The 25,445-nt window shown below is 39.6% G+C and overlaps 1 long non-coding RNA gene and 3 gene segments (V, D, J or C); 2 read left to right on the top strand and 2 right to left on the bottom strand.

The window, feature by feature from the left end:
- The window catches only part of LOC121913208, an 899,212-nt gene that overhangs the window by 593,824 nt on the left and 279,943 nt on the right, over positions 1-25,445 (bottom strand).
- The window catches only part of LOC121913212, a 747,540-nt gene that overhangs the window by 452,755 nt on the left and 269,340 nt on the right, over positions 1-25,445 (top strand).
- LOC121913210 overlaps positions 1-25,445 on the bottom strand; it is a 756,822-nt gene that overhangs the window by 465,513 nt on the left and 265,864 nt on the right.
- Positions 19,120-21,710, top strand: LOC121913266. Its single transcript, XR_006100274.1, has 3 exons — positions 19,120-19,532; positions 21,119-21,353; positions 21,578-21,710. It is a non-coding gene; the product is annotated as an uncharacterized LOC121913266 (long non-coding RNA).

The following is a 25,445-nucleotide window of genomic DNA, read 5'->3' as shown; positions in this document are numbered from 1 at the left end:
AGCACTATCAGATAGAGAAGAACATCTAGTGAAGACATTTTTATCTAATGGCGTGTAATCCAGTAATAGGAATTCAAAAGTAATGATCTGATAAAATAGGATTTTGTGGAAAAACTATCAAATGTTCAATCTCGATGCCATAAGTCAGAACAAGGTCGAGGGTGTGATTAAGACAGTGAGTGGGTTTATTTACACTCTGAGAGAAGCCAACTGAGTCTAATAATGAGATAAACGCAGTGCTGAGACTATTATTATTAGAGTACGGGCCATGAGGACAGTAATAAATAATAATAATGGATAGAACTGGCTGTAAAGTTTTCCAGGTTGGGTGTGAAAGACTAAGAACAAGACTTTCAAATGAGTTATAATTAAGCTTAAGTCTAGGGTTGATAATTAGGCTTGAGTTGAAAATGGCTGCAATTCCTCCTCCTCCACTTCCAGAGATCTAATGTTTAAGAGTCCACATTTAATTCTCCTATTTTGTTGTACTATTGCAGTGTTGTTGTTATGTTTTATTAGATTTTTATGAATGAATCCTCTTCTGTTTACTTTAGATTTAAATGATTTGCGTGTAGGACTGCAGCTCTGCCTCCTGGTCTCAACTCTGGGTTGTCAAGCCGATAATACGACGTAAGATGTTCTTTTCCTTAAGTAGGTAGTTTTCATGCAGGACTGTTAATTGTAACGGAGTCATTGAACATTCATGTATTGGTACTTTTACTTAAGCAAAGGATCTGAAGACATTTACATACTATAAATAGAGTGAAGCCAGCGAGAGCTCAGTGTGACACTTTGATCTGTCAACATGTCGTCTCAGACCTTCATTTTAGATGTCAAAGTGACGGCTGTAACACACTGCTTAACACACACACACACACACACACACACACACACACACACACGCGCGACACAAAAACAAGATTTTCTGCCTCAAACCAATTTTCTAGCGAGCGAGCATCCTTTTTAAGCCAGGCCGTCACGACAACGAGCCTGCGCCGCCAGCAGCCGGTGGGTCACGAGCCAATCAGACGGCATTGATTGTCTGTCAGCGCACACGCACACACACACACACACACACACACACACACACACACACACACACAGGGGCAGCTGTAAGCGTGGTGGCTAAGAGCCTAATGAGCTCTTCAGTCACTACAGCAAATGTGTGTGTGTGTGTGTGTGTGTGTGTGTGTGTATGACAGATTTAAAGGACGAGGGAGTTTGGAGCTGAGTCACCTCATTAGGTTCACACTTGTTGAGTCTGATGTTATCGTCTGATATCGGATGAAAAATGTTTCTCCTAAAGGTCGACGTTTTCAGAAACACAGTCAAGTTTTCATCAAGTCCAACGATCCTGTTCAGTCAGATTTTTTTCTTTCTGTTTTGTCTCCAGCAATTAAACTGTGAGGATAAATCACATTTTGTTGAAGTGATTCACCTACTGCTCATTTTTATGCTGCTGTGGAAGAAACAACAAGGAGCGAATCTTCCTCCAAAAGTTGCTCCTATCAGTAGGAACACATCACTGTCGAACAATAAATATGTGTTATGATGTAACATCGCCGTGGTTACGGTCTGGTTAGTTAAAGGTTTAGATTAGCTAGATCACAGTTTGGGTTTAAATTTGAAAAGGATGAACATCTATCGTTCTTTTTATTCCTCACATTCTTCTTCCTTGTCAAAACCTGACGCCTACGTTACCCACGATGCAACTCAATTCACTCAACTGTACAGATTGTGGTGTGTTATGCTAGTAGCGGCTAATGTAGCCTGGAGCTGCTAGCCTCATTTCTGCTTAAGTTTGCCAACAGGCAACCTGAATGTCTGTCATATTAGCAAGTGGATAAATTCTGTTTGTAGCTGATTGACACTTCCATGGACCAAAAGTAAAGGAGGACTGAGTAGAAGAGGCTTTTCTGAGTGGAATGAGAGTCTCAGGGATGTGTTTGTAGCACATGGTGAGAGAGGTAAGCTACGTGAATAGATAGTAGACAGGGACTCGCCATTTGGTGTCCTCTCTCGGTGGACTCACACAGGTAGACTCACAGGTCTTTACACAATGAGGGCTGACGCTTCAGTACAGCTTGTGTATTTAATACCAGGAAGTGTCTGGGCTGAACCCGCCCCTTTCAGATTTTCACAGCAAAGCAACAATCAGCGATCCACCTATTGAAACTCAGAGAGTGAAACCAGGAAGTGCTCATCTCTAACAAAGCCTGACGACAGATACAATCCCAATCAAAACTCCAACATAAAGTTTCAAAAACACCAACCAACTGTTATCTCCTGTGTTCTAGATCAGAGCTCGTACTGAGCTTATATCTTTTATGTGTTGAATAGGAATAAAAATGCACCAAAAAACATATCAGAGCTCACTTTGATTTCTTTAAAAAGCTGATTTTGTCTCTTCAGAAAAACTGAGTTGTTCAGCAAAAACTCCTTTTTAAAAAAAATCTGTAACCAGTAAAATTTTCTCTCTTGATGACGTTTTTTAAATGTCATTGATTTAAATGTCCAGATGTTCAGTCTGGGAGACGTTCACTCCTCTACATGAAGCAAACTGTTCAGTTTTTTTAAGGTTTTTGGGGGTTTTGAAAGTGTGTTTCTTGGCTGATTCTTAACTTCTTGGATTATTGACAGAATGAGGTCAGACAGCTGAAATAATCATAAATATTTCATATATATGGTATTCTGGGGTTAACATGATTCAACATGGACTTCCAGTTCAGTTCAGGATCTATTAAAAACCATAAAGGCTGATTTGTTTGCAACAGAAGATGTTGAAAAGGTTAATGATTTCCAAACTGTCTGACAAAATCAAAATATTCCGCATCCTCGTCCTCCAGCTCTTCACTGAAGCTGCCTGATGTTTATACTGAGTGAAATATTCAAACTGAGACTCCACATCATGGAAATATTCTGGGTGTCTTTGTGCATCATTTTAGACACATTTCCACTAAAATTCAGCCTGACATGTTTGTTTCCTTTAGAAACTTTGGGATCTCTGCTGGAATGTAAAGTAAAATCTCCACATTAACAAGTCATTTCTGTCTTTATTGGAGAATTTGAGCACGACAAACCTCGTTAAATTAAAATCTGCCAGTGCAGAAAGAATATTTTAATCTGTTTTAACCAAAATAACCTCTAGAAACACTTCTTGCCTTGACACAAGATGATTGCAGCACTAAAATTAAGAAATATTATATGTGATTTAAGGAAAAATGCTTTTAAGAAATGTCATTTACTGCACCACAGATTTGTTTCAAACAAGGCTTTAAAGCATCTATAATCTATATTCTTCATAACTTCAGTCACTGTCAGTGTGTAATGTGTTGGTTCTGGCTCGTAGTGATGAACCTACAGAGACTCTGCAGCTTTATAGTGAGTTTCAGCTCATTGTTTATCTGTCCGGCTGCAACTTTTACTGTTCTGGTTCACTCTCAGCATCTCATAGCGTCGTTTTGGGCCGCAGCAGGCAGCTGTTTTCAGAGAAAAAGCTGTAAAAAGTAGGGGTGTGCCTGAATACATTATTACGTAATACGTTATTCGGCAAAGCACAAATAGTGGGGGTTTACAAATATTTGTTTCATACAAATATTTTAAAAATTATTTGTTTTCAGAAAGAAAAAAAAACATGTCAAATACCAGCAGGCAGATCACTTACATCACTATCTCAGTGTCTCTCCTCTGCTCCGCTGTGACGTCTATCAGCAGGTCTCAACGAGGGGAGTCACATCCACCTGCTACATGACGCACATTTCCTTATTTGGGCATCACTCCTGGAGTTGGGGGTGTTCCCCAGAGATAAAGCTGACACAAGCTTCATGAAGACTTATTGTAACACTTTAATTTTCTAAAATTAAAAGCGTAATAAAAACAAAAACAGGATTTTTAAACGTCTTTCCACTTTTATTTGAATACAAATAGTTTTGCTGCCTCAACAAATACAGATACAAATACAAATACTGGGCCCTCTGCACATCTCTAGTAAAAAACCACTGTACACTACCTGCTCAGCACCAAACAGACACAGTTAGCTGTAGACTAGCTGGTGAACATAGTGGAGCATTTAGCAGCTAAAGAGCCAGATATTTCCCTCAGGAGTTGGTAGAGAGTAAAAACAGAAGCTAAAAGAGAGTGAATATTGGACTCACATTCACCAGGTGGACAGAAACACGACTCCACATGAATGATAATAATGCTCCGTAACTGCTGGACGTGGAAATAAGCAACTGTTTGCTAACATGTTAGCAACAAGTACTTTATAAGCTGATAATATGACAGAAGTTGAGTTTACAGATTATTCCTCTGAAAATAAGTGGACAAACAACATAATGTCAAGCAGCTTTAACCAGACTGAAAGAATAAACGGACCCAGAATAGAACCCTGAGGAACGCCACAAGTAATTATTGATATTATCAATGAATGATAATGTTGCTCCGTAACTGCTGGATGTGGAAATAATCAACTGTTTGCTAACAAAGTTCAACATATCAACTTAAAACTAGAGGACAAAACATCCGTTAATGCAGGTTTAAATCCACAGATGACAGAACGACAGACGTTTACTTTGTAACCGCTAATTTAATATGAATAATCATCAGTTATAATGAAGCTGCTTGGACAAGTTGTTCAACTGTTTCAGATACACAAGATCACAGTCAGAAGATAATGATCACACCCGCTAATTAAAACAATCACAGACATGATCAAACTTTACTTTCATAATGCTTGTGATTAATTAACGTTGAAGGACTAGTGAGGCTCATCATTGTGTACTTTTGAGGATAGTTTTTACAGGTTTAAAGGGTATGACTGGCATTTTTCTTATCATCAACAAATCTCATGTACAGAACCAAGAATGAACAGTCAGATCAGCTGTGTTTTAAATGAATTCTTTGATAATTAAATTGATTTATTTTGGTTAACAGTGATAGAAAAGTCTCGACTGTTTAGTCCAGTTCTGTTGTCAGTGACTCCAGATGAAAGTCAGTCATCTAAACTAGTAAAAAGCCTGAATGTAAATGATCTGAACGTCAGGATGAATCAACAGGAAGCCCCCCTGCTCTGAACTGCTTACCTGAGCTTATTTTCAGCAGCTTCTCTCAGTCGGGGGGGGGAGCTGATTCGTGCTGATAGCGGCGTGCGCCGAGGCCACGATGCAAATGCAGTCGGCTGCAGGGCGAAGCGAGCAGTGACTGTTTGTTCTGGCGTCTGCAGAGAGACAACAGCCAGAAAAACACCGACTCCCCCCCTCCTGCATACACAAACAGCAGCGAGGTACATGAATATACAAACTGTTTTAGTTTGTCGTTCGGTGCAGCAGCTGCTCTCGGGTTCTTAGCGGTGACGGAGAGGACGTGTTGTGATCGTGTGGAAGGCGTAGTCGAGGTGCTGATAGCGAGCTGATGTGGCGTCTGGATTCCCGGCGGGTGGCTCGAGCTATAAATGTCTCGACTCGCAGCGCTGTCAGACGTTCTGGGTTAAAGCCTGCAGCAAACTGCGCAGACCTGCTGCTGCTGCTGCTGCACTCTGTTGATGTTTTTTGCAACACGTCGGCTTCTAGAAATACGTTACTTTCATTTTTACTCTCAGCAGGAAAATGATGAAGGGAAATATTTAGTCTGAGATTCCCACCATCACGTGTTGACACTTGAACTTCCAGAAAAACTCCTACAAAGCAAAACATCTCTTAGACAATTGCACCTTTCTGCCTGTGCTGTCTAACTGAATGCTGTTTGTGGTTTTCTGTTATTTATATCCTGCTCTGGTGTCGGATGTTCAACATGATCAAACCTCCAAAACTTGAGGTGAACGTATGCTGCCTGTAAGTCAAAAGTCAGGGCTTCGTTTGCAATATTATCTCTACTTCCTCCTCCTGATGACGTCTGATTGTTTACACATTCGGCTGTCCGTTCAGTAACCTTGGTTGCTAAGGTGGTTGCTAAGGTGTTTCCATGCGTTGTTCAGCTCCAACATGTACGGATGGATTTGAGAAGTTGACATTTGGAGTAAAGGAGAAAAAGAAGTGAAATCCTGCTACTATAGTTTGTTTACGTAGCCTCCAGAGCCGGAGGAAGCTTCCTGAAGCTGACCAATCAGAACAGAGTGGGCTCATCAGGAGGCGGGGCCTTAAAGAGACAGGAGCTAAAACGGCCTGTTTCAGACAGAGGCTGAACTGAGGGGCTGCATAAAGAAGATAAATAAGGAGATTTTGAAGAACCAGTTTATAAGATTTAGGGGATCTACTGGCAGAAATTAAATATAATATTCATAAGCATGTTTTTAATAGTGTATAAACACCTGAAAATAAGAATTGTGTGTTTTCGTTACCTTAGAATGAGCCCTTAATATCTACAGAGGGAGCAGGTCCTCGTCCCGCCATGTTTCTACAGTAGCCCAGAACGGACAAACAAACCAATTTTGAATGTGGAGACAAATTGTTAAAAGTTGTCTAAACACAAGAAGCTGTACACGAATCTAAAATTTGCAAACTTTTGATTTAATTCAACATATAATCTTTCAAACACTAGTAACATTACCTTTGGAAAGAATAAAACTCTCGAAATTTGATGTTTGACAGTTTTTCCACTGACACTCAAAAAGTACTGAGGTTCATATTCATCCCTACTTTATTATAAATGGTATAAAATAAGCTTGAACTCATGCAGGTAGATTATTTCTGTCTCCAGACTGAAGGTTTTAGTCGTAGCAGTTAGTTGCTGGTGAAACAGGTTTTCTGTGTGAAGTTCTCGCAGAGTCGAAGCTCCAGACGCTGCTGACATCACGCTTGCATCAAGACTGGCATTAACAACAAAGAGATCGCCGTGGTGATGAGCTTCTTGTCTTCTCTCTGCGTCCACTTCGGGGTTTTGAAGGACTGAGAGTTGAGTGCAGCCGCCGGTTTCTTCTGGAGAGTTATGGGTCTAATTTACAGACGCTGGCTGAACACCTCGGGGAGGGTGTTTCTTTTTTTTTTTTTTTTTTTTTTTTTTATTCTCAGGGCTGGACAATCCTTTGAAGTGCTTCGTATTGGCATATCATAAATAAACATGAGGCTGCATGTTTGGAGAGGAGGAGGTCTGGTGTGTTAGAGTGTGCAAGTGAATTTTATGAGTTCATGATAAGAGTGTCTATATAGAAATGTGTGTGTGTGTGTGTGAATGTTTCATCTTCATTTAAAAAGCGCTGCTGAAATCATTCTGCGGCAGAACGGCAGAAAGCTTCTATCTCGACTCTTTGATCTCCTTTTAATTAATTAAAAGAAAAAAGAAAACATCTCTAAATTGATTAGATATCGTCCGGGGTCATGGAAAGCTCAGAATAGCTCATCATCCCAAAACTAATTGTGTGTCGCTTCCCGAGTAAAGAAAATTACCCTCCAAGAAAAAAAAACGGGGGGGAAATGTAACCGAGCGCATGGTTCGGCGAAACGGAGGATCGGCGGACAAAAGAAGAAGTGAGAGAGGTCTGGCAGAGAGGCGGCGATGACTGACAATATTTAAATTAGAGCGATCCATCCTCCTGCGACGGGTGATGTGTCTCACACTGCTGACATACTGTACGCTGCACCCAGAGGCCAGATCTGCATAGGTGTCCAAAGTAATTGGAATTAATTTCGTCTCTCTCGGCCTCCTCACCCGACCTCGGCTGACCTCCGCCTCCGCGTGATCCGCAAATAATGAAAAAGTATATAGTGCACATGGAGCCCCCCCTGAAATCAGATTCATAGGCTCCCCTCCCTTAAGGATTTGAGGCTACAGGCCGCCGTCGCTCTGCATGATCATAAATATTTAAAGGCGGCAAGGATCGACGCAGGCCGGCGATCGCCTCAACAAGGTCACAGCGAGGGAGGAGAGGAGGAGGTTCAATAACCGGAGAGTCTTATTGTTTCAAGAGCTGTGAAGCTGCAGGGGGAAAGAACAGCTGATCCTGGATCAAAACTGCCACTTCAGTCACCTTTAAATAAAACATATTATACAGAACATATACATGAATGTAATGCAGTGAAACACTGTCACACAAATAATGTTAATTTAAGGATGTAATGATTATAATTGATTTTAAGTTACAGTAACTTGATTGCATCAGTCTGCTCATAGATAATAAATCTGAATGCTTTAGTAGTAATCTGATTAGTTGAAATAATTGGATTTTTTCTCTGATGTTAAACTCTTCAGCATTTTCATAAAGAACAATGTATAGACTCATACAAAAATAATCCCTCTCAATCATCACTTATGACCCACTAGAAGTGTGTGGTGATGTATTTATCTGCAGAGACTCTGCCTGTATTTTCTTATTTTCTCATTATTTTGTTGTGTTCAGGATGTTTCTGGGCATCAACCTTTGGGCAGTGGGTGTGTAGCTCTCAGCCAATAACAGCGCAGGGTTGTGAGGTCGGGACTCGTGACGTAGCGACCAGGTTACATCTCTGCTCTCTGTCTCTGTGTCATGGATGTATAAAGAGCAGCAGGTCTGTGTGTCTGTTTGACCGAGGCCGGGGCTGAGCTGCACACACACACACAGAGCAGAGAGGCCACAGCGGACAGGAAGAAGCTCTGCATTCACACTAAATCCAACAACGCAGCAGCTTCCTGCAGGGTTGTGTGGGGTGTGGGCGTGTTTATTTGTGCAAGGTAGTTGCTTTAAGCAGCTAACAGCTAGGTAGCATAAGCAACTAATGTGTAAGTTAGCGTGACTAGCTAACAGTTAATCATGTCCTCTTTGAAATCAATTTTAAATGCACTTTTTATAAATTGGCTTTTGATTAGTTTTTCTTTCTTATCCTACCTTTTAATTGTACTGTCAGATATTTATTCTCTTATCATTGCTTTGTGTATCAGTGAAGCACAATGTAAGTACTATAAATATATTACAAGGTAGTTAGCATGAGCAGGCAACACTAGCACCATTAACTATTAACTATTAACACAGTAATTAGCATGAGCTAACAGTTTTGTTAGTATAGCTTACAGGCTGACAGGTTAGCATGAGCAGCCAAAACATTAGTCAACATGAGGGTCACAATGAACTAAAAGGGTTGTATAAGCAGCTAATTAGGTAGCATGAAGCGCTAACAGGGTAGTAAACATTAACAGAGAACAGGTTTGTTAGCATCACTAGCTAACAGGGTAGTAAACATTAACAGGGAACAGGTTTGTTAGCATCACTAGCTAACAGGGTAATTATCATGACTGAACACACACAAAATAATCTCAAAGTGGTTCAACAAAAAAATCCAGTCCTTGTTTAGCGACAAAGATGGAGACAAAATGATGAAAATATAAATTTCATGATTAGAAATTAAGTGTTTATATGTACAGTAGGTTGTTAAATTAAAACATTAGCATCAGCTTATTTATTAAAGCAAACATTACACTCTGTTTTTTCCTTTCATGTCACACTGAGAACTAGCTTAGTGTGTGGCAGGTTATTTGTTCACATTTAAGACTACAGTTTTTCCTTCTTCTGACAGTAAATTGTTCTGCTGTAATCGACGGTGAAGCAGACTGTCCATCTCTGCTGGCCTTGGAGCAGATTTTTACTGGAGCTTTCCTCCTCTGTGACTAAAAGAGAAAACAGACTAAAGTGGATGTGCTGCCAGCTTTCATTTTAAAACAATCCTCAAGTCAAGGATTTAGTGACATCTACAAACCAGACATGTCAGCCTGCTTTATTCGCTCTCAAACCCCGTCTGTCTGTGGGTTTCATCAGCAGACCTTGATGAATGCTTCTGTTGTTGGAAGCCTGGTGGATACGGGGAATTACTGCTCATTTTGTGGTGCTCACCTTCAAGAGTTGGGAGCCTTGTAATCGTATAACACCGACTCGCAGCCAATCAATGCGGCACAAGAGCATGACGGCCTTCAGCCTTCATGCTCCGCACTTGAGACCAGCTCGTCCATGTGATGTGATGATCAATGAATCCACAGAGAGGCCCCGAGCGTGAGGAATTGATTCTGTAAATGGAAGATTTTCACCGCGGGTTGATGTCGGCCCGCCTGTTGCCGCTAACGATCCGCCCGAGTTGAGGTCACGGGGGCCTCGCACTTCCTGTTTCTGTTCTGGCTTTGCATCCGAAGGCTGAGGGATATTTATTTACCGCTGACGAGATCATTAAGGCTGCGTTTGAGCTGCTGTCACTCAACAAAAAAATAAATAAATAAATAAAACACAGCAAGGTGACGATAATTAGAACAGTGAAAACAGGACTTTTAATTGAGCTTCCTCAAAACCTCCTAATTAGACGTTTCATGACACAAAAGAGGCGTTTGCGGTTTACACTTTAATGAGCCTTTATGATACTTTTTGGAGCCACGAGAGCTTCATTACAGCTGCGTGGCAGATTCAGGAGCGCTGCTGAGAGCGTGTTGATCCAGTCCGTCCTTTAACTAACACGCCGCTCAGAAAAACAGTCCTGCTGAGAGGTTAAACCCGCTGTGTTAAAGAAATCCTGCAGCTCAAGCTGTACGACCTCACGGTGTTCAAACCAGCTGAACTGTGTTTTTTAAATTCTACTGAGGAACCAGTGAACATCAGGTAGCTTCAACGTTCAGATAAACACATTCAGAATATAATGTCTGTATATGTTTTATTTCCTAAATTTATAGAAACACAGCAGGACAATTAAGTAGAAGAACTCAGCATGTTTACTGGGTTCTGGTTGATTTGGTCATTTGCAAGTCTAATAATAATAATAATAATAAGTGTGAAGGAATTTTCATATATAGGATCATGAACAGAGAGAAGGCAGACAGCTGTGGTTTCTGGGGTCAAAGTGCATCTCTCTCAGTGTCTCTGCAGGTTCTGCATGTTGTGCTCTTTAACCGTCCTTCACATCTGCTGTAACGTTTCTCTGGATCTACTCCGGTACTTTGAATCATATCTGCTATCTCCTTGGCCGATCGAGTTTGTGTTTGTCATTAAATCTTTTTGCGTAAGACGTCCGTAACTAACCAGCTCCAGATTTCTATAACAATAACTTTCTGTATATAGCAGCTCTAGAAACAGAGTTTACAAAGTGCTTTGACAGACAAAACAAAAGCAGGAAACTCAAAATTACAAAATTAAGAAGATAAAGTTAAGACAAGAAGACAAAAGATGGAAACGCAGTAAAGAGAAGACAGAAGACAAAATAATCATCTGCTGGAGGTTTTTTTTTTTTTCATTATTAGCAGATGGATCAACAGATTTGGTTGAAAAAGCGTAAAGCAAGGTGACGTGTTCACTTACTGATTTACTACTGGAGTGAAATAAACAGTGATGTGAAAAAATGAAGGAACTACACAAGCTGTGAATGTTTGAACTGAACTGAAAAGAAAAATGATCCATAATTTAAACATCTACAAAGAATCGAAGCAGGAAACGAAGAGGATGAAACTAACAGTGATGCTGTTAGAACGGCTGCACTGTTTACCTGCATGAACATGATTGGATGTTACTGATCAGCTGATGAAGAACGATGGATGATTTTTATGCTTCCATCCAAAGGTCCCGATGACCTTTTAAAATGTAGTCACTTAAATTTAGTTCAATACATTAATCTGAGACAATAACCCAGTAATCTCTGATGTTCATATTGGAAGATTGATTGTGTGACTGATTATTTACATCCTGTTTGTTTGTGTTTTGCTGCAAACAACAATGAATTATAACTCTTGTTTTAACTGTTCTTTAACTGTGAAGCTACATCATGAACTCGTTAAGGTAAATTAAATGATGTCTGACTACAGTGAAGCAGATTTGGAGGAAATCAGATGTTTTGGTTTAAGAACTTCAGGTCACTCGGTGTTATCAGTTGAATATTAAAAACCTGATTGTAATTCAGTTAATTATTTTGTAGAATATTTTAATCAGATTTCTCATGTTCCTCATTGCAGAGTTTCAGTCTCTCCAGTCTTTGTGATCACTGAGAGCAGCTTTTACTGCTGATTAAAAAGCTTTTAATATAAAAACTCCAACACAGAATTCTCTCTTTACAACAATAAACCCAACAATTTATTTCTTTTTCATGTCTAACATTGACCTGCTGCAGACATTCACATCATATCAGTGTTAATTATAAATAAAATAAATGAATAAAGTGTCTTTTTTTTAACTTTCTGTCATGTAAAATTGAAGAATATCTGAATCTGAAGCACAAAAATCCCTCACGTTTACTATAAAATGACGCCTGTGGTGCTTTCAGTGAACAGTTTCAGGTTATCTGACTAATCACATGATTGTGGATGATCCGAACATCCCAAATGGAGGGTTGGGACCCTTCACCTGCGTTGCATTAGCGCCGCAGCGTACCTGTAAACAGACTGTAAAAGCTAATGAAATGGAACAGGAAGGAAAAAAAAACAACATGATCCGTGTCCTCGAGGCGGAGCGGGAGGCAACGATATCATACATAACATTATTCCACTTCACCGACACTCGTCTTAATCACAGCGTAGGGCGTAGCGTCCACAGATCCGTGTCGAGGCTGAAGGAAATACAGGCTTCCTGCTGAGGGCTGAAGGGATGACGGCTGCGGTCGCAACATGACAAAAGACCTCTGCGCCGCCGTTATTCCTTCACTCGGAGGAGCTCAAGGTCGAAGCGCTGCGAGAGGGGAAAAGAGAAAGGAGATGAAAAGGAATTAAAGCAGCAGAGTCTTGTGTTTTCTTTCTCTCTGAGTGTTTGTGCTGAGACAATCCAACCCTGAGGTGTGTTTTCTTCTTCTTCTTCTTCTTCTTCTTCTCCCTCGCAGTCACTGTGTAACTCTACAAGCAGTGTAATTAGGTATTTGGGTTTCCCCCCTGAGACGTGCAGGAGGAGGCTGCTTTAAGTTTTCAAAACAGTCACAAAATGCTGCTTTTTCTCTGATGTGAGTGTGTTGAAAAAAAAAAAGAGCTAAAAGTGTAAAAAGTAAATTTTTTTTACACTTTCTTAACACACATGAAGCAGAGGGAGAAGTATTTCCTGCTTCCTGTGCTGATTTCATCACAGCGAGCTGATCGATAGCTCAGTGATCGATACTTTGATGCTGAAAAACCGACTGGTTTTAATATTAATTAGAAAAGTTTAATGAAAGGTTTCACAGCCATAAACAGACTCTGCTGATGGAAGAAGAGTCCAGAGGAGACGCAACCACCAGTACAAGTGTCAGTATGTCCACTGGTTTTCAACACAGGACGGTCTGTATAGTACGGTGGCGCTGAAGTGCAAATCGCAACGACAAATAGGAAAACACAACAGCAAATTAAAGCTGTGAGCAGCGTTGGTCGGGACCTCGCACTCTGGCCCGTCGGGATCAGATGATTTTGCTTTTTAAAATGAGGGATATTTCTTAGAAGTGTGGATAGCGATTGTTCGGGGGACAAAATTGTTTTTGAAAGGCTAATTGCAGACTTCCTGTTGGATTTAGGTCAGGGGTGTCCGTGTATGATTTGTAGGTCTTGATGAGACGAATAATTGAGTTTTGGTTCGATCTCTCTATGACATTCCTACGGGCTGTGGTGGCCATTATAGTTACGTAGTTGGCGCTAGAGAGCACATTTTGGCACTTTGGGGGTTAATTTTTACATTTTATCACATTTTTCACCAGACCTGATGTGCGTGCCAAATTTGGTGAGTTTTTGAGCATGTTTAGGGTGTCAAATTAAGGGTTTAAGTGGCGTAATAATAAAGAAAGAAAGAAAGAAAGAAAGAAACAAACACAAGAAAAACAATAGGGTCCTCTGCCTTTTGGGCTTGGTCCCTAATAACAAACTCAACCGCAAAAGCAGAGGACACAACAACATTAACTTCCACTGGAAAAGGTAGGCTTCCCGTTAAAAAGACAGACAGTGCGTCCGTCCAATCAGCTTGTCAATAGAGGAGCCTCCAATCAGCAACAAGCTTTGTCGATAGCAGGTTCTACCTTTTCCGGTAGAAGTTAATGTTGTTGTGTTTTCTGCTTTTGCGGTTGTGTTTTGTGATTTGTCGTTGTGATGTGCACTTCAGGGCCACCGTAGGTATAGAGACCCAAAGTCATGACATCACTTCCTGTCTGGCTTCTGTAGTCTCTCCTTCAGCCTTTCCAAGGTTGGATTTTTATAAACGAATGTTAATTTGGTGATTTTTAATGAGGTTTTTCCTACTTTGCAACAGTTCTGACTTGACTTCGTCTCTTTATATGAACAGATAGATGAGAGAGTCATAAAGATACTGACGACAGTTCATATTAATGGATTTTACTCCTGTTATTATTATTATTCTTTGTTCCTTGTCTCACTTCAGTTTGGAGGATAATCAGATGTGAACAGAGAATATAATGTTTTTTTCTGTTTTCTGTTTCTTTTTTAAAAATTTTATATCTTTATTTATAAATGAGAGCAGGAGAATGACAGATAAATCTGTTTCAAAAACACACACAGCTGTTCCAGAGACGATATAACAAGATAAATCTCAAGATTATAAATACCAATAAACAAATAAATGAACAGAAATATTGATTGTTCAAGGTTCTCTAGATGAGCAGCGTCTTTTGTGCTTTTTGGTTTTGGAGGTTGCCATTGGATGCATCTTTTGTTGGCTTCATCTTGTGTCATTTTTTATTATTTTTCTTATTAAAAGCTGAGCTGTCATAGCTAATAACAGGCTTGTGAAGAAGTTTGTAGTTCACACAACAACATGTCCACATACATGTTCCTGTCCAGGAGTCTGTGTTGTTTCATTCACATTCACTACGTTCTCTCACTTTGCTGAAAGTGTTCTGAGTTCATAGTTTCCCTCAAGGACACGGAGGGAAGAGCAGACATATGGTGACAGCTTTGTTTACACACGCCTTAATTACTTTATTTGTTTCTACTGTCCCTCTGAGACGTAAGTACAGCCGACATTTACAGACTTTTTTGCACATCTTGCTCAAGGACAGTTTGACACTGACAGCTGCAGAGTTCAAATCAGACTGTCTGTTAATATTCTGTATATTCACACTGCAGGAATGAAGGATGTTGCTGATCATGAGACAAAACATAGAAGATATTCTGTTGTAGCTGTCTATCGTTTTAAGTAGAGATTAGTTCTTTAATATTGGATAAGTACATTTACTCAAGTACCATGTGATGCTACTTCCTACATTTCAGAGGGAAATATTGTACTTTCTACTCCACTACATTTATTTGACAGCTTTAGTTACTTTTCAGATGAAGATTTAACACAATGGATAATATAACAAGCTTTTAAAATACAACACATTGTTAAAGATGAAACCAGTGGTTTCCAACCTTTTTGGCTTTTGACGTCTTACAAAAAGCAGTGTGTAGTCGGGGTCACATTTCACATGTCTATGAGTTGTTAACAGCTCCACCAAATAGTGATTTTTCCCTCTAAACTTCTCACATGCTTTCATTTCAATAAATGTTCAAATGATCCAATATTTCAGCAAAAATCAAAGATTAGAGAAAAAGTCCAAAAACTGAAAACAGATTTGTGTATCAGAACTTTGTTTTTTCTTCTTTCCTCTCCCATTAATCATCTCACCACCCCTCAGATTTATCTGCTGACCCTTTGGAGGGGCCCGACCCCTAGGTTGGGAACCACTGGACTAAACTAGCTAACTGTATATAAAGTAGTGTAAACTAGCTCCACCTCCAGCAGCTACAACAGTAACATGCTGCTCTAACACTGATGCTTCACTATTAATAATCTAATGATGTCATATATAATAATATATCAGTCAGAGGGACCAAACCACTACTTTTACTGCAATACTTTAACTACATCAAGCTCATAATACTTATGTACTTTTACTGCAATACTTTAACTACATCAAGCTCATAATACTTATGTACTTTTACTGCAATACTTTAACTACATCAAGCTCATAATACTTATGTACTTTTACTGCAGTAAAGGCTCTGAGTACTTCTGAATGAGTCTCACTCTGTTTGAACTGTTGAAACTACAGAAAGTCAAACAGCAGGTGTTACAGAGTGAAGCCTCTTTTACATCATAAACAATCTTCAGCGGAGCAGACGCCAGCTTGCAGAGAGCACTTTAATCTGATGACAGCCAAGTTTAACTTTGTCATCAAGTTACTCAGAGAATTAATGTTAATTACTGACAGCTGATATGATCTGCCGCTGGGCGACGTTTGTTGAACCGGTGAAAGTGACGCTGAGTGCCGGCTGCCAGCTGAACGGTTTTGTACATTGATCTTTGAGAGAGATGAGAGTTAATAGATAGTGAATCTGTATGTTTTGCCATCACAGTGTTGGCTGCTGCCGGCTCATCCTGTCTCAGCTACACTCGCGCTCCGCAACCATTGACAACATTAGGAGTTTTTTGAGTGTAAAAACTAACAGAAACTGAACCATAGAGCCAAACTCAGAGCTTTCAAATGTCTCTGTTACTGGCAATGGAACACATTATGGTTCAAACTGCTCAAAAAATGTTAAAAATGTCTAAATTTCAAATAAAAAAAATGTTTTCTTTCAGGCAGCTAACACAGTGTATCAATACAAACAGAAATACAGTTATACACAAGCGAGTTACATTACTAAGAGCTTATGATTCAGCTGCTGGTTACAGAAGCTTGTATCATGACCCCACATTTCTGTACAAACTGACTGAGACCGAGAGCCATGGAAACAGGCAGGGTGAGCTTTCTTCACGTTTAATCCTCCACAGACACTGAGCTGCTTCTCTGCAGACTCACAGTATCAAAGTGAAAAATAAGAAGACAGGAATCTGACTCACTGACATTCGTGCACAGACGACACGAGCGGCTTATTTAATGTGTCTTTGATGTAAATGATATCGGACAAAGAGGATCTGATTTAGTGCAAAGAGGTTGTTTACGTTATGAGCATCAAAACCGCAGTAATCAATTCTGTTGGATGAGTATGAACCTCAGCTTGTTTGTCAAAGAGAAGTCAATAAAGTCCTGGATGGATGAGTGAAACTCTGTTAGCTCACAACTAAAACACTGAAACACTGTTTGTCAGATTTAAAGGACATGTTCTGCACATTTCCAGCTCTATATTTATATTCTGGGGCTCTACTGGAATATCTTTGCATGATTTCCAGTTTAAAACCCCTTATTTATCTTCTACTGGTCCTTTATGCAGCCCCTCAGTTCAGCCTCTGTCTGAAACATACCGTTTTAGCTCCTGTCTCTTTAAGGCCCGCGTCCTGATGAGCCCACTCTGTTCTGATTGGTCACCTTCAGGAAGCTTCCTCCGGCTCCGGAGGCTACGTAAACAAACTATAGTAGCAGGATTTCACTTCTTTTTCTCCTTCTTTACTCCAAATGTCAACTTCTCAAATCCATCCGTACATGTTGGAGCTGAATCACATCTGAAATATGAGAGTGGACAACACATGGACACACCTTAGCAACCACCTTAGCAACCAAGGCTACAGAACAAACGGGCATGTGCGAACAATCTGATGTCATCAGGAGGAGGAAGTAAACGAAGTGTTCAGAGCAGGTTGAAGCCCTGACTTTTGACTTGCAGGCAGCTTTTCTACATATGTTCACTTCAAGTTTTGGAACTTTGACCCTGTTTAACATCAGAACAGGATATAAATAACAGAAAACCACAAAAAGCAGAATATATCCACTTTTAAATCTGTGCAAATACATTTTTCTGTTTTACACATCTCACTCTGACCTCACTTTTATTGTTTCAGGTTGATTTTCTTACTAAAGTCTCTCTGAATATTATCTTCTCACTGTCCAAACACCAACGTCTTTGACTCCTCTTTACACTTTATGTGTCACCCAGACATGACATATAGTATTTTTTTCTGGACAAGTTGCAGAAATGCAGAAATGCCACATACTTCTGTTAGTACACTTTTATGTAGTACACTATGTACACTATATATTACTGGCGTAGTGCGCAAATTTTGACAGGGTAGTGTCGTCTCAAATCAAACAGAGCCGTTGTGCACTTACCAGAAATGACGATCGCAAATTAGCATTAGCTAGCGTTAGCATTCGCGTTATCGTTAACCCAAAAAACACACTGATGGCTTATATCCAACATCAGTATAGTGGTGCTTAGTGCTAAAAAACACATGTATAACTTACATTTGTATAACGTGGCGATGTTCACCGTTATTACAACGTACCCGGCCGCCATTTCCAGTTTGAAAAGTGGTCCCTCCCCTTCCGCTACGTAGCCAAGATGGCGACCATTGAGGGCGATGTACACATGGTTTATACACCTGGACGTACCTCCATCTGGTGTTTAAAGCAACCAGTGTCATTAAAACAATACGGTCCAAAATCACAACAACCACCTTTTTGATTTTCATACAGTAATAAAACACCATCAACACACAAACTGCAGCTTTCTGTGTGATTCTGGTTTCATTTTGTCATCAAAACTAAACGTTTCTTCCTCCTGTAAGTGAATTTTTAACTGTGAGATTCACAGATCTGTTGAAGAATGGTTACAGCTGGAAAACTTCCACATTGACACCAGTATCTTCCCACCACTGTTATGTAGAACACATTTTGAATTATGCAGCCTGAGGCCTTTTTTTTTTTTTTTTTAATTAGAAGTGTACTATTTCTGCGGGTTGGATTGTTAGATAAGCTGGTGTTGAAAGGAGAGCTTTGACTTTGATCACACGACTGAAAAAAAAAAAAGATCCTCAGCGAAAGGATAACACGCAGCGACGTTTGATGACACGTTTGACACCACAGGAAGCAGCGGCACGTCAGATCCAGCTGTTCTCATTAGAGCTTTTCTGTGACATCTCTCTCTAGAAACAGGATTACTGGCAGCTTTGTTTTAACATTCACTTTTTAAAAAAAAATGCTATCATGTTTGCATCTTAATCTCTTTGTGCCATGCAGGCTCATTCGCCACTGATTACACTTTTATTTTGAAAGCTTTCATAATTTTTTTTTTATCTGTTAAATAGTAGTGGTGAAAATTAGCCTACCTGACATTTCCCTGTTGGATGAATATTAAAGTAGTCAAACAGTTACACTAGCAATAATAATCACCAGAAAATACATTTGTTTGGCAGCAGAAATTGCACTAATCTTGTTTTTCAGATTATTTGGGGGCCTTTATTTGACAGTTTAAAGTGTAGAGAGACAGGAAACATGGGTAACAGTTATGTGAAAGGCTATCAGACACTGTTTATTCATTTTTTGGGGTAGTTTTCTCTTTATTGGACAGTTACTGGTAAAGAGGCCAACAGGAAACAAGGGGAGACAGATGGGTATGACATGCAACAAGGATGTCTTGCCAGACGTTGTAAATATGTGTCTACATAGTTGGATTCATCAAAAATTGTCATAAATGTGCAGCAGTGAAGTCCAGTCTGAACTCTGGCAGGTCCTCCATCCTCTCATCTTGTGGTCCTGGTCTTGAAGACTTTAATAGTTTGAGTCTCTATTGAGCTCATTTGTTGTAAAGTTGTGTTTTTTATCAAACTGCACACAGAAAACTGAGGGACAGGTCGTATTATTCCATCATAGGAGGACTGTAAGGATGGAGCCTACATTACCCACAATGCAAGTCAACCGCAGACAGCTCAGTCAGGGATTCAGGTGTGTTATGCTACTAGCAGCTAATGTAGCCTGAAGCTGCTATCAGCGAGCTAACATTAGCATGCTAATATGTCAACATTCAGTTAACAAGTTGATAGTTATTTACTGTTTATATTTTAGCGCATCACATTTAACACAGTAGTATGTTGATGTTACAGGTCTCAGGCCTGAGTTACCTGTATGCAGACGACGTGCTGCTTTCCTGTTTAATACCGGGAAGCAGAGACGGGAGACGTTAGTTGTGTTTGTTCAGCAGGCTGTTCTCTGTTTTTTATTTAACAAATTTCATCTTCTCTCTCTCTTTTAGACTTGAATCATAAATTTAACAATTCATCCAATAACAACACAACAATGATGAACTGTCACCGGTTAATGCTATAGCAGCAATGTATAACTTCTACACACTAATCTGTTGTTATATTTACCAGTAATCATTAAGTTATCAAATATTGCTGTAAAATCTGTGTATTAAAACTTACACTCTTTTACTGCTGCTGTAAACAGCTTCCCAAAATATACTTTAGCAGTAACTTCAACTGTTTTAAGCTTGTTTTGTTTAGTCTTCTCCGCTCCACTGCATACATGAACACTCTTATATAACACAAACAATAATATATATACTATATAAACAACCTTAGTCATTCAAAAATACTAACATATCACATTTAACCATTTTACAACAATAACATCGACCAGAAGGAGCAACCAATAATATATAGCCTTCACTTCATCAAATTCTACACTGAGCCTGAGCTAAGCAGCTGTTTTAAGGCAGATGTGCAGGAGCTACAGAAGAATCAAATAAATAAAAACACTGACAGTAAGGCCGCCATTTTGTCACCATTTGCTCACAGGAGCCAGCGAAGCTCTATTTGACTTCCAAACAGTTTCTAACAGACAGTTTTCTACCTTAAACTTAGTCCAAACCACATCAGAAAGGCTTAAAAAGTCCTCAGGGGTGAGTTGTGACAGGTTTACACACATTACTAACCTGTTTAATACAGGGAAGCAGATATAAGCACATATTTAAATCTGGCCTTTTTCACAGATAAAATACATAAATAGTGATCCAAACCATTGTGTCCATACATTTGTAGGTGTCACATTAACATGCAACGTCATATAAAACATCTTTGTTACTTGTATGCAGTTATCTGAGAGCCAATCAGACTCATCCGGTTTTTGTCTGACAAACACATACATGATGTATCGCCATGGTCACCGACTGTCTTCCTGTTTGTTGTGAACACTTGAAAGTAAAAAAAAAATACCTGAGAATCAACATAATCCTCCTCAGACCACAGGCGGCTCCTCTCTGTCTCCATTTGCATATTAATGAAAAATGACTTGAAGCCACGAAAACAAACTACCTCAGCGCTCCAAGAAACACAGAGTTCATATAAAAACTGCTCAGGTGTCGACAGTGAAACATTTATCACATTTATTAACTTTAGTGTTTTACTGGCTGTGATTTCATATCCGCTCTGGAGACTGATTCACCTCAAAGTATCTTTTAAATCAATTATTCAGTTGGAAAAAGAGGCTTTTTTTCATCATCATCCTCTCTGCATTTACCTGGTTGCCAGGTGGAGAGTCTTCAATCCGTGGTGACTGACGGCAGGTTTATACAGAGCAAAAAGAGAAAGAGAGGAAACGACAGGAAAGCTGGATGGATGGAGAAATGGATGAAGGATAAAGAGGAGAAAAGTCAGCGGATAGAATCATAGAATCGGTGCGTCGGGAGGATGAGGATGAGAGATTGCGAGCGAGAGAGAGCGAGCGATAACGAGGAGGCCCCATTTAAATGTCAGGTTCCCTCAGGTAACTAACACTGTGAAATGACCTCAGTTTCCACACAATAAAATCCAGCAGAGCGATATCGGATTATAAATACAGACTGAAGCAGCTCGCCGCTTCAAATGCCACCCGGAGCGTTTGTGTCTTTTATCCGACGGCTGACCCACATTCCTGAAATATTCTCCTTTTGTATTTTTTTTTTTTTTTTTTTTTGGTTGGTTTTTCAGGTGTTTTTCCTTTTGTTGCAGGGATAAAGTGACTCTTTGACAGGCTTCACTTTTCACAACGAGGATTTGACGCAAGAGCTGCAGCGACTGGAAAATGAATCTTCAACTTTATCTTTGATATTTGATTAAAATGTCAAACCTTCGATGGTTTCAGCTTCTCAGATGTAAAGATTTGCTGTTTTTCCTTTTTTCATATATGACAGTTAATTGTGATCATCTTAATATTTTTGGACGGTTAGTCGGACAAACAAGCAAACTGATGACATCACTGTGGCCTCTGAGAAGTTACGAATGCCATTTCATAGATTAATAGATTAATCCACACATCTGGAAAACAATCAGGAGATTAATTGATAATGAAAATATTCAATAACAGACAAACAAACACAAGAACAAAACATTATACCTGTTCAACACCAACATGCAGCTTTATCATTGTGAGCATGTTAGCGTTTAGCTTAGCATGGCTGTATGCTAGCTTGTTTCATTTTGTTCACTTTGATTGAATTATAAAGTGATTATCTGACAAGCTGCAGCTGCAACGATTAATTAATGAATCGATTAGTTGGAAAGCAATAATCTTGGTAGTTGAATAATTATTTTAAGCAAATATGCCAAAACGTTTGCAGGTTTCAGCTTCGTAAATGTGATGATTTAATTCTTTTCATTGTCATTCATTATAATAAATTGATTATTTGGGGGGGGGGGTTGGACAAAATAAGACATTTAAAACGTCACCCTTGACTCTTGGAAAATTAAAACAGGATTTTTTCATTCATTTTCTGACATTTCATAAACAAAACAATTAAAGGATTAATCAACAAAATGATCAGCAGATTAATTGGTAAAGAAAATAATAAGTTGCAGCCCTGCTTGACGCGCTGAAACATGACGTCACTGCTGTGTGTGTTTATATACTTTATACTATATACTCTGCAAGAACGCTGAACCCTCATCAGCCGTCCAATGAGAGCTTGTCACATGATGACCAGCCTCCAGCACACACATTTAAAAATAAAATGACACATCAAAATCAACCTTAAACAGCAACAAGACAAAAAAAAACTTCACAAAAATAAGAATATAATTTAAAACTTGCAGGTGTTTGAAGCTCTTTACTTGTATTGTGAATGTATTTTTGATGCAGCTGCAGCTTTCTGCTGTCATGACGCACGAAGGTTTGAGTAGCAGCTCTGATTGTTGATCATTCTCCAAATCTTCAGTTTTTCCTTCCACACAGCAACACTCTGGTTTTTGTGGTATTTATTTCTGTAAAAAAACAAAAATCACCTTTTTCTTAGTTCTTTTATCTTTTCATGCCATGACACAGTTTCCAGCAGATTCGTCAGATTCAAGGTCACCCAGAGACAAACAAAAGAGTAAAACCCTGACATTGTGAAGACTGCTGCTGTTTTCATGCCCCAGATGTTTGAAGCGTCCTTGAACGCAGCACGGAAACACTGAGGTATTTAGCATCTTTGTGAGGTGCTTTCACCGTCGAGCTGCTTAGAGCCCGCAGCCAACAACCAGACTGGTCCGAGGGGTTTCGCGTCTCCTAGCAACAGTACAAATGTTCTGATGTAGCCGGACATCGGGGGGGGGGGGGGGGGGGGTGACTGACGCCACTCTCCTTTTTGATTTCCACTGCTGGAGTGTGGCGTGCAGAGACGCTAATGTAAGACAAGTGTTACTGTGAAGAGACGGAGAGAGAAAAATAACAGTGACAGTGACTGACAGCTGCTCGACTACAGGAAGTCACTGCTTTGTCTTTGAAGACGTTGTGAAGTTGCATCAAAACAGCACAAAGACTTTGGAGCAGAGATCAAGGACTTTTCTACTCATTAATATGCGTGTACAAAGTGTACATCTATATTTAATTGACATGCATTTTGTCTCATGTTAAATACTTTAATTACCACAAGCCTACAGTGTGTGTGTGTGTGTGTGTGTGTGTGTGTGTGTGTTATCTGGCAGCTCCTTGACAGTGAGCCCTGGCATTGATTCGCCTGCCTCAGGAGCCGCTATTGTCAGACCAAAAAGCATAAAATCTGCCCGCTTAATTACCGACGACGAGATGGAGAGAAAAGAGACGGAAAGCGGAGCAAGAGAAAGAAACAGAAAGCAAAAAAAAAAGTGCAGAAATAGAGCCTCGAAAAATCTGTAAAATCAGTAAAATCCCAGAAGAAGAAACTTTCACTTTGAAACCGTCCTTCCAGAAATTTGCGATCTTTAGACTTTGAGGGTCGAGATGTTTCAGTTGCATCTCGTGATCGACTCAACTTTCCCTTCAGCTGTTTCTGTTATACGTTTATTTTCATATGTGTCGTATTCTTGTTCTGCTTTTATCTGCTATATCTGGTGAGCTAAAGACTGTTTCCTGTTTTCTATTCTAAGACAGTGAGATGTGGTTGAAAGCTCCGGCATAAAGCAAGCTGTGATTATTCTGACAAAGTTTTATTGGCTGGGCTTGAAATTTTATACTTTTCTAAATTGCAAAAAAATCTTTGCACACCTCAATATGTGAGAAGAAGACAAAGGGACACAAAGGTGATAATATTAATAGATTTTATATTATAGCAACATCCATATAAACCCAAACTCTCCAAATGAGTATTTTTTTCTTGTTAACTTGGACCTGTGATAGTTATTGGATGATTGAAGCAGCTCCTATGTGTGTACAGTCTCAGTGCTGTGATGCTGCCTGTAAACCTGATGAAAGTCAGACAGACAGAAACCTTATGAACTCATAATACTGCAGCAGTAAGCGAGACCGTGTGCAGGAGTTCTTCTCGTTGAACCTTTTCTAAACGTGAAAGAAAAGAAAACTGTTTTGAAAAGCGAGGCATCGACAGCGTTGGGAGTCCTTGAAAAACAGAAATCATCTACAGTTTTTCAGGACTCTCAACTCTCCTGACCTCGACGGGAAAGATGTGTTTCACACACTGATTTTTGTCATTTTTTTGCATGAATTCATAACATTTTTTTATGCCTTTATTTGATATCTGATAGTAGAGATGAGAGGAAGCAAGGGGAGAGAGATTTGATTCGTGATCAGCGCCTTAAAACTCCCAACGAAATGCTGTCATCCCGTCCATTGTTTCAGTGAGGCTGAAGGAAGGAAACGATTGGACTATTTCGCTGTCAATCAACATCGATAGCTCTGGTTCTAACAAGCAAAATGAGCTCTCACAGTTCATTTTAACCCTTTCTTCTAAGTAGTTATGGCAACCCGAGCGAAATGTGCATAAAAATGTGGAAAATGGGCTGTAAAGAGTTGGTTATGATATGTCAACTTCAATCTGCGTACAAATCACACAACTCATTTAATGCTGTATTTTTAATCTTTTCACACAAAAACCACTTGGTTATGGAAAGATCCTGGTTTAGGTTAAAACAGTAAAATGCAGTTAAAATGCCCAACGTGAAGATGTCTGGTTGTCTCAAACGATGCTCTCCTGCTGCTTTTGCAACTTTCTGCCAACAAACTATCAACCCGCCTTCTCCTAATAAGCAAAAAAAATCACCTTATGAAATAAAAGACAGTCGCATTAGATTAGTGCGTCACCTGCACTCACAATTGGACTTTGGCATATGTACAACACGCAGTTTGAAAGTGTAAAGTCATGGTCATACTGGGTATGTAGTGGTTATAATGGTCTAGAAAACCTTTTACATTCTGGATTTTCACTCTTCACCTGTATACAACCAAAAAGGGGAGCGACATGTGGTGGAAAATTGCTTCAATAAACACAGAAAGAAACATATTGTCAGGTTATGAAATAATACAATCAGAAGTACAATGCATCATATTTCTGGAGACAAAGATACCAGCTAGCTCTCTTTACTTTGTCTGAACAGTTGACACTCAGCCTGTCGCTTAAATACTATT

This window comes from Thunnus maccoyii, chromosome 15, assembly GCF_910596095.1.
Source record: "Thunnus maccoyii chromosome 15, fThuMac1.1, whole genome shotgun sequence".
Lineage (NCBI taxonomy): Eukaryota > Metazoa > Chordata > Actinopteri > Scombriformes > Scombridae > Thunnus > Thunnus maccoyii.
Note: the sequence above shows the minus strand (reverse complement) of the source record. Positions and strands in the feature narration are given on the sequence as shown.